Source organism: Rutidosis leptorrhynchoides, chromosome 3 (genome assembly GCF_046630445.1).
Source record: "Rutidosis leptorrhynchoides isolate AG116_Rl617_1_P2 chromosome 3, CSIRO_AGI_Rlap_v1, whole genome shotgun sequence".
NCBI classification, from domain to species: Eukaryota; Viridiplantae; Streptophyta; class Magnoliopsida; order Asterales; family Asteraceae; genus Rutidosis; species Rutidosis leptorrhynchoides.
Window position 1 is genome coordinate 264,726,735 of NC_092335.1, and position 8,850 is coordinate 264,735,584.

Below are 8,850 nucleotides of genomic sequence, written 5' to 3' on the forward strand. Positions count from 1 at the left end.
TCATAACACTATCCTAATTATTTATATTATTATTGATAATAATATTAGTAATAGTAATAATCAGGTAACAATTTATATATATCCGATTTCATATCTTATATGTCATATATTTAAGATAATAGTACTAATAATACTAACCTAGATGTTAATATTGAAAGTAATAATAATATTTCTATAACAATTATAATTTAACTTATAATTAACCTTATTATATTAGATCTTAATATTACATAGTATTAATTATATGACATATATAATATCATACATTTGAAAATTCAATAATCAAACATTATAATATAGAAATCATATTTTAGTAGCAACTTAATAATTTTATGTATTACATTAAATATTCAATTAAATTCAAATGATTAATTTGTATTTTTCTTATCTCAAATTATTATAAATTTACTATTATTTACATTTACCTATATATATATATATATATATATATATATATATATATATATATATATATATATATATATATATATATATATATATATATACATATTTATTTACAAATAATTGTTCATGAATCGTCGGGCATATTCAAAGGTCAAATATGAACATAGCTCAAAGGTTTTGAGACTTTAACATTACAGACTCTGCTTATCGTGTCGAACTTATGTAAAGATTAAGTTTAAATTTGGTCGAAAATTTCCGGGTCGTCACATTTTACACAATATATATATATATATATATATATATATATATATATATATATATATATATATATATATATATATATATATATATATATATATATATATATATATATATATATATATATATATATATATATAATTTTAATTTTAATTTAAGATTAATAATAATAATAAGGTTATGGTAGCGAATGTTGTAAGTTTGTAAGTCGAAATTCTGTCCGTGTAACACTACACGATTAATACTCATTGTAAGTTATGTTCAACCTTTTTAAATTAATGTCTCGTAGCTAAGTTATTATTATGCTTATTTAAGCCGAAGTAATCATGATGTTGGACTAAATATTAAAGACGGGGTTATTGGGCTTTGTACCATAATTGGGGTTTAAACAAGAGACCGACACTTGTAGAAATTGGACTATGGACTATTAATGGGCTTTATATTTGTTTAACTGAATGATAGTTCGTTAATTTAATATAGAGATTTACAATTTTACGTATCTATAAATAACCATATACACTCGATTGGACACGATGGGCGGGAAATTTATAAGTACTAATAATCGTGCATTTGACCGGACACGGGGATGGATTAATAGTCAATGGACTCATTAAAACAGGGGTGGATTACATACAAGGACACTTGGTGTAATTGATAATAAAGTATTAAAACCTTAGATTGTACACAGTCGATAACCTGGTGTAATCATTAACAATGTATTAAACTTTATTACAGTTTAAGTCCCCAATTAGTTGGAATATTTGACTTCGGGTATAAGGATAATTTGACGAGGACACTCGCACTTTATATTTATGACTGATAGACTGTTATGGACCAAAAAAAAAAAAAACGTATGGACATATTGAATAATCCAGGACAAAGGACAATTAACCCATAGTAATAAACTAAAATCAACACGTCGAACATCATGATTACGGAAGTTTAAATAAGCATAATTCCTTTATTTTATATCTTATCGTACTTTTAATTATCGTACTTTTTAATTATCGCAATTTTATTTATCGTCATTTTATTTATCGCACTTTAAATTATTGCACTTTTATTATCGTTATTTACTTTACGCTTTAAATTAAGTTATGTTTATTTTTAATATTTTACATTAGGTTTTAACTGCGACTTAAGACATAAAATCGACAAACCAGTCATTAAACAGTAAAAATCCCCTTTTTATAATAATAATAATAATATTATTTATATATATATTTATACAAATATAATTTTAAAAAATATAGCGTTAAACTTGGCTAGCTCCCTGCGGAACGAACCGGACCTACTAAAAACTACACTACTTTACGATTAGGTACACTGCCTATAGTGTTGTAGCAAGGTTTAGGTATATCCACTCTATAAATAATTAAATAACTTGTGTAAAATTGTATCGTATTAATAGTATTTCGCAATAAAAATATAACTATTTCGTATACACCTCGCATAACATCAAGTATTTTTGGCGCCACTGTCGGGGAAGGCCGAAGCGAAACGCTATAAAAAAATTTATTAGTTTTTAAGATATTTTTGTAAAAATATAATATTTCTTATTTTGTAAAAAATATTTTGTTAAAAATAAAAAAATATAAAAACATAAAAAAAGTAAAAAAATATATATATATTTCTATCTATTTAAGTGTTTAAATAAAAAGAAAATATATTTTTTATATAAAGTATAAAAGTATTTTTTTTAGTTCTTAAAAATATAAAGTTTATAAATATAACTTATATTAATAAGAAAAAAAAATCAAAGTAAAAAGTAAATAAAAAATAAAACTGAGCCTGCATCGATTTCAGCCTGCATCTCAGCTGAACCTGCCTCTCATGCGCTCGCATGAGATTGAGGCTCTAAACCCATGCGACCGTATGAGGTCTTCTGACACGCCAGACCTGGTACATCAATTAATGACGGTTAAGTTTTAATTTAATTATTATTATTGTTTAACCTTAATTAGGGTTTAGGTAATTAATTAGTTTTTTTAATATTAGTTTTAATTTATAATTAGTATTATTAAGTTTTAATATTCTTATTAACTATATAAAATAATACATTTATAAAATAATAATATAAAAATAATATTTTTGAAAAATTGTATTTTTATCAACTTAGTTTATTTTTGTATTTTGTATTTTTCTTATTTATCGTTTAATTCGTAATTCGTAATATTTATCGTTCGTAATTAGTTTTAAACTTAGTATTTTGCCGTAGTTAATTTATATTTCTAGATTTTTAAGCTTTGCCGTAAAATCCCTTAAGTGCTTTTTCTTTAGATTAAGATTTAGACGCTTTAGAATTTTACGACGTTGCTTATCACCTTAATATTTTATAAATTTTAGTGCCTAATTAAGTTATTGCCGTTTTGGATATAGAATTCCTTTTAAGCTTTAATACGTTTAGACGTAACTTTTTATATTTAGTTTTTAGACTTTTAAGTTTCGACGCTACATTTTATTATTTTTTCGACGCTTATTTTTCGACCTTTTATTTTTCGACGCGCTCTTTTTCTTTCTCATTTCGACGCTCTAGTTTTTAGGACATAGAATTTTCTAATTCTTCTCAAAAATTTCAAAACGAAAAATTATTTTAAGCGGTTAAATTGATAGACATCCAAAATTTTCTGGTTCGTAGTAATAGTTGGATTTGTTAGTGGCGAGTTGTGGGCTTCCGATTTAAAGGGTCCTGGCTACCTGCTGCATCTATTGGCTATTCGAAACGTGGGCAAAATTAGAAAAGTCTATTAATTTGATAACTTATATAATTTTTATCTTTTATAACTAATAGGATATTCAGTGAATGCACCGAGCAAAACGTTCACCACCTTTCATACGTTCACCACCTGTAACTCGATCAAGACATCTAGCCAACATTGTCGCCGTTGATTTTTCTTTAGAATCGTCATCTAGTCGACCAAGTACTCCAATTCAAATTTCCGATAATCCATTTTTTGAACCCGACCTCACAATTGAGAATCCGGAGGATATTCAGGGACAATTCAGAGATCCTGAACCACTAATTATTCCTCCTGAACCATAAATCACTCATCCAGAGATTGTCGAGGAAGAAATCATTAAGTCAGAATCCTCTAGTGATTCAGATTCAACAAATTCAATCATGGAAAATTTGGAACCTCTAAGTATGGAAGACCGAATGAGGGCTAAACGCACTGGCCAAGGTCATGCAATTACTCAACCATACATTAATGCGCCAGATTATGAAATCAAAGCACAAATCCTACACATGGTAACTAATCAATGCCAATTTAGTGGTGCGCCGAAGGAAGATCCAAATGAACATCTTCGAACCTTTAATAGGATCTGTACTTTATTTAAAATCCGAGAAGTTGAGGATGAACAGATCTATCTCATGTTATTTCCCTAGACTTTAAATGGAGAAGCCAAAGATTGGTTAGAATCGTTACCTGAAGGGGCGATTGATACATGGGATGTCTTAGTTGAAAATTTTCTTAAAAAAATCTTTCCGGCATCTAAAGCCGTGAGACTCCAAGGAGAAATTGTTACGTTCATGCAAAAGCCAAATGAAACTCTATATGAGGCGTGGACAAGATTTGAAAAGTTGTTAAGAGGATGTCCGCAACATGGTTTAGACACTTATCAAATAGTACAAATATTCTATCAAGGATGCGACATTACTACACGAAAAGACATCGATATAGCAGCTGGTGGTTCCATTATGAAGAAAACCACAACTGAAGCTTACAAAATTATTGATAACACTACTTCCCACTCACATGAGTGGCACCAAGAAAAAGACATCGTTAGATCATCTAAAGCAGCTAGAGCCGATTCTAGCCATGACTTTGATCCCATGTCCACAAAGATATATGCTTTCTAGAGACGAATGGAAAAGATGACTAAAGATATTCACTCAATACGAATTAGTTGTGAGCAGTATGGAGGACCACATTTGACAAAAGATTGTCTCAGTATTGAACAAACAATAGAACAAAGAGAGAATGTTTCATACATGAACCAAAGGCCTGGAAATAATTATCAGAATAAATATCAACCGCCAAGACCAATCTACAATCAAAATCGAAATTATAACCGAAATGTTCCATACAACAACCAACAAGGTCCTAGCAATCAACAAGTATCTAATAATACTTACAACCAGCAAAGACCTATTTTTCCAATTAAACCACCACAAACCGATGATAAAAAGCCAAATTTAGAAGATATGATGTCGAAGCTAGTTGAATCTAAAACGCAATTTTTCACATCTCAAAAACAAACCAATGAACAAAATGCTCAAGCATTTAGAAATCAACAAGCTTCTATTAAAAATCTGGAACAAGAAGTAAGTAACCTAGCAAGGTTGATAGGTGAAAGAAAACCGGGGAGTCTACCTAGTGATACAAATGCTAACCTCTGGAATGAAACAGCTAAAGCCATTACCACGAGAAGTGGTATTACACTTAAACCACCTGAAATTTCTGTAAATTCTGAGGACTCTATTCCTACTACACAGGCACCACAACCTGAACAAGAGAAGGAATCAGAACCGGTAGTTGAAAAGGTTAATGAAGATAACATAATTAAGGTAAAACCTTATGTTAAACCATACCAACCACCACTTCCTTACCCAAGTAAAATGAGAAAAGAAAGACTTGAAGCCGAGCAATCCAAATTCTTGGATATGTTTAAACAGATAAATGTTAATCTTCCTTTCATTGATGTGATTTCAGGAATGCCAAGATATGCTAAATTCTTGAAAGATCTAATCACAAATAGAAAGAAAATGGAAGAACTCTCGACTGTTACTATGAATGATAATTGTTCTGCGGTGTTGTTGAATAAGATACCAAAAAAATTATCAGATCCAGGAAGTTTCACAATTCCATGTTTTCTGGGTAGTCTTAGTTCAATAGAAGCATTGGCAGACTTAGGTGCTAGTATAAATTTAATGCCGTATTCACTATACGCTAAACTAGACCTCAGAGAATTGAAACCAACATGAATAAGCATACAACTAGCCGATCGATCAGTAAAATATCCTAGAGGGATAATGGAGAACATGCTAGTTAAAGTTGGTACTTTAGTATTTCCAGTAGATTTTGTTATTCTAGACATGGAAGAAGATTCTCGAGTTCCTCTTATATTAGGAAGACCATTCTTAAACACGGCTAAAGCAATAATAGACGTGTTCGGTAAGAAATTGACCCTAAGTATAGAGGACGATAGTGTTACCTTTTCTGTTGATAGAGCCATGCAACAACCACAATCTGCAGATGATACATGTTATTATATTCAAACTATAGATTCACATACAGAATTGTTACAAGAATTTCCAGAATTACAAGGAACATGAGAATGTTCTTTAGGAGAAGGAACTGAACCAATTGATGAAGCTGAAATGTTAGCTGCACTCATGGCTAATGAATATGAACCAACGACAGAAGAAATTCAAATGCTAAAAGAAGAAGACAGATATCAATACAAATCATCGATAGAAGAACCACCGAAATTAGAGTTAAAGCCACTTCCAAACCATTTGGAATATGCTTATTTACATGGTGAATCTGAATTACCTGTAATAATATCATCTTCTCTTATGAAAAATGAAAAATCTCAACTCATTTCTGTGCTAAAAGCTCATAAACCAGCTATTGCATGGAAGATTCATGACATTAAAGGCATAAGTCCTTCGTATTGCACACATAAAATCCTTATGGAAGAAGGTCATAAAACATATGTGCAACGCCAACGAAGACTAAATCCTAATATGCAAGATGTTGTTAAGAAAGAAATTACTTAACTGCTAGATGCAGGTTTAATTTATCCAATCTCTGATAGTCCATGGGTAAGCCCAATTCAATGTGTACCTAAGAAGGGTGGCATGACTGTCATCATAAATGAAAAAAATGAGCTTATTCCTACTAGGACTGTAACGGGATGGCGTGTATGTATTGATTATAGAAAATTAAATGACGCCACCAGAAAAGATCACTTTCCCTTACCTTTCATTGATCAAATGTTGGAAAGATTAGCAGGGAATAGTTACTATTGTTTTCTTGACGGTTTTTCCAGATACTTTCAAATTCCAATAGCACCCAAGGACCAAGAGAAAACCACATTCACGTGCCTTTATGGTACTTTTGCTTATAAACGCATGCCATTTGGACTTTGCAATGCCCCTGCAACCTTTCAAAGGTGCATGATGGCGATTTTTCACGACATGATAGAAGAATGCATGGAAGTTTTCATGGATGACTTTTCAGTCTTCGGTGATACTTTTGAAACATGTCTAGTTAATCTTGAACGAATGCTTATTAGATGCGAGCAATCAAATCTAGTTCTTAATTGGGAGAAATGCCATTTCATGGTTAGAGAAGGCATCGTTCTTGGTCATAAAATTTCAAAGGAAGGAATTGAAGTGGATGGAGCTAAAGTAGATGTAATTGCTAAACTTCCACATCCCACCAATGTTAGAGGAGTTAGGAGTTTTCTAGGGCATGCCGGTTTTTACCGACGTTTCATAAAAGATTTTTATAAAATTGCCACTCCTATGAATAAACTCCTAGAAAAAGATGCTCCATTCATCTTTTCGGATGAATGCATCAAATCTTTTAAAATTCTAAAAGAAAAACTCACTAATGCGCCGATCATGATAAATCCAAATTGGAATATACCATTTGAACTTATGTGCGATGCAAGTGATTTTGCAATGGGAGCCGTTTAAGGACAAATGATTGAAAAATGATTTCAACCTATTTATTGCGCAAGTAAGACATTACAAGGTGCACAAACGAATTACACAACTACTGAAAAAGATCTCCTTGCTATTGTCTTTGCTTTTGACAAATTTCGTTCATATCTCGTTCTAGCTAAAACGGTGGTCTATACCGACCATTCTGCTCTTAGATACCTATTTTCAAAACAAGATGCTAAACCACGATTAATCCGTTGGATCTTACTCTTACAAGAGTTCGATATTGAGATCTGAGACAAAAAGGGAGCAGAAAATCTCGCCGCTGATCATCTTTCTCGTCTTGAAAATCCCGAATTAGAAGTTCTAAATGAATCGGCCATACAAGATAACTTTCCTGATGAATATCTTTTGAAAATCAATTATAATAAAATTCCATGGTTTGCAGACTATGCAAACTACTTAGTATGTGGATTCCTTGAAAAAGGGTTGTCGTACCAAAAACGAAAGATATTCTTTAGTGATATAAAATACTATTTCTGGGAAGATCCACATTTGTTTAAAATTTGTCCCGATAGAATAATACGCCGATGTGTATTCGGGGATGAAGCTAGCCAAATCTTAAACCATTGTCACACAGAACCAGCAGGAGGGCATTATGGGCCTCAACTTACAGCAAGAAAAGTTTACGACGCTGGATTTTATTGGCCTACAATTTTCAAAGACACGCACCTTCTTTGTAAATCTTGTGATGCTTGTCAAAGGGCCAGAAAAATAAGTCAACATGATGAAATGCCACAAAATGTCATTCAAGTATGTGAAGTATTTGAGGTTTGGGGTATTGACTTTATGGGTCCATTTCCAAATTCTCATAATAATCTCTATATTCTCGTTGCCATTGATTATGTATCTAAATGGGCGAAAGCACAAGCTCTCCCAACTAACGATGCACGAGTTATAGTCAACTTCTTAAAATATCTTTTTGCTAGGTTCGGAACACCGAAAGCTTTAATAAGTGATCGGGGTACTCATTTTTGTAATAATCAACTTGAGAAAGTTCTCAAAAGATATGGAGTAACTCATAAAATCTCAACCGCTTATCATCCACAAACAAGTGGACAAGTTGAAAATACCAACCGAGTATTAAAACGTATTCTAGAGAAAACTGTAGGATCAAATCTGAATGAATGGTCCAATAAATTGGAGGATGCACTCTGGGCTTTTAGAACAGCCTACAAAACTCCAATTGGAAACACACCTTTTAAACTCGTTTACGAAAAAGCATGTCATCTTCCAGTAGAAATTAAGCACAAAGCATTTTGGACTTTGAAGACATATAATCTTGATTTGCATGAAGCCGGACGTCTACGATTAAGTCAATTAAACAAATTAGAAGAGTTAAGACATGAAGCATATGAAAATTCGTTAATCTATAAAGATAGAATGAAGAAATGGCATGATAAAAGAATCAGAAGTTCAAAAAAATTTAAAGAAGGAGACATAGTTCTTCT

At 31.4% G+C, this 8,850-nt stretch overlaps 1 non-coding gene across 1 annotated transcript; it reads right to left on the reverse strand.

Annotated features, from left to right (window-relative positions):
- Positions 1 to 4,168: 4,168 nt before the first annotated feature.
- Positions 4,169 to 4,275, reverse strand: LOC139903465 (small nucleolar RNA R71). The gene has a single exon (XR_011778282.1). It is a non-coding gene; the product is annotated as a small nucleolar RNA R71 (small nucleolar RNA).
- Positions 4,276 to 8,850: the final 4,575 nt, after the last annotated feature.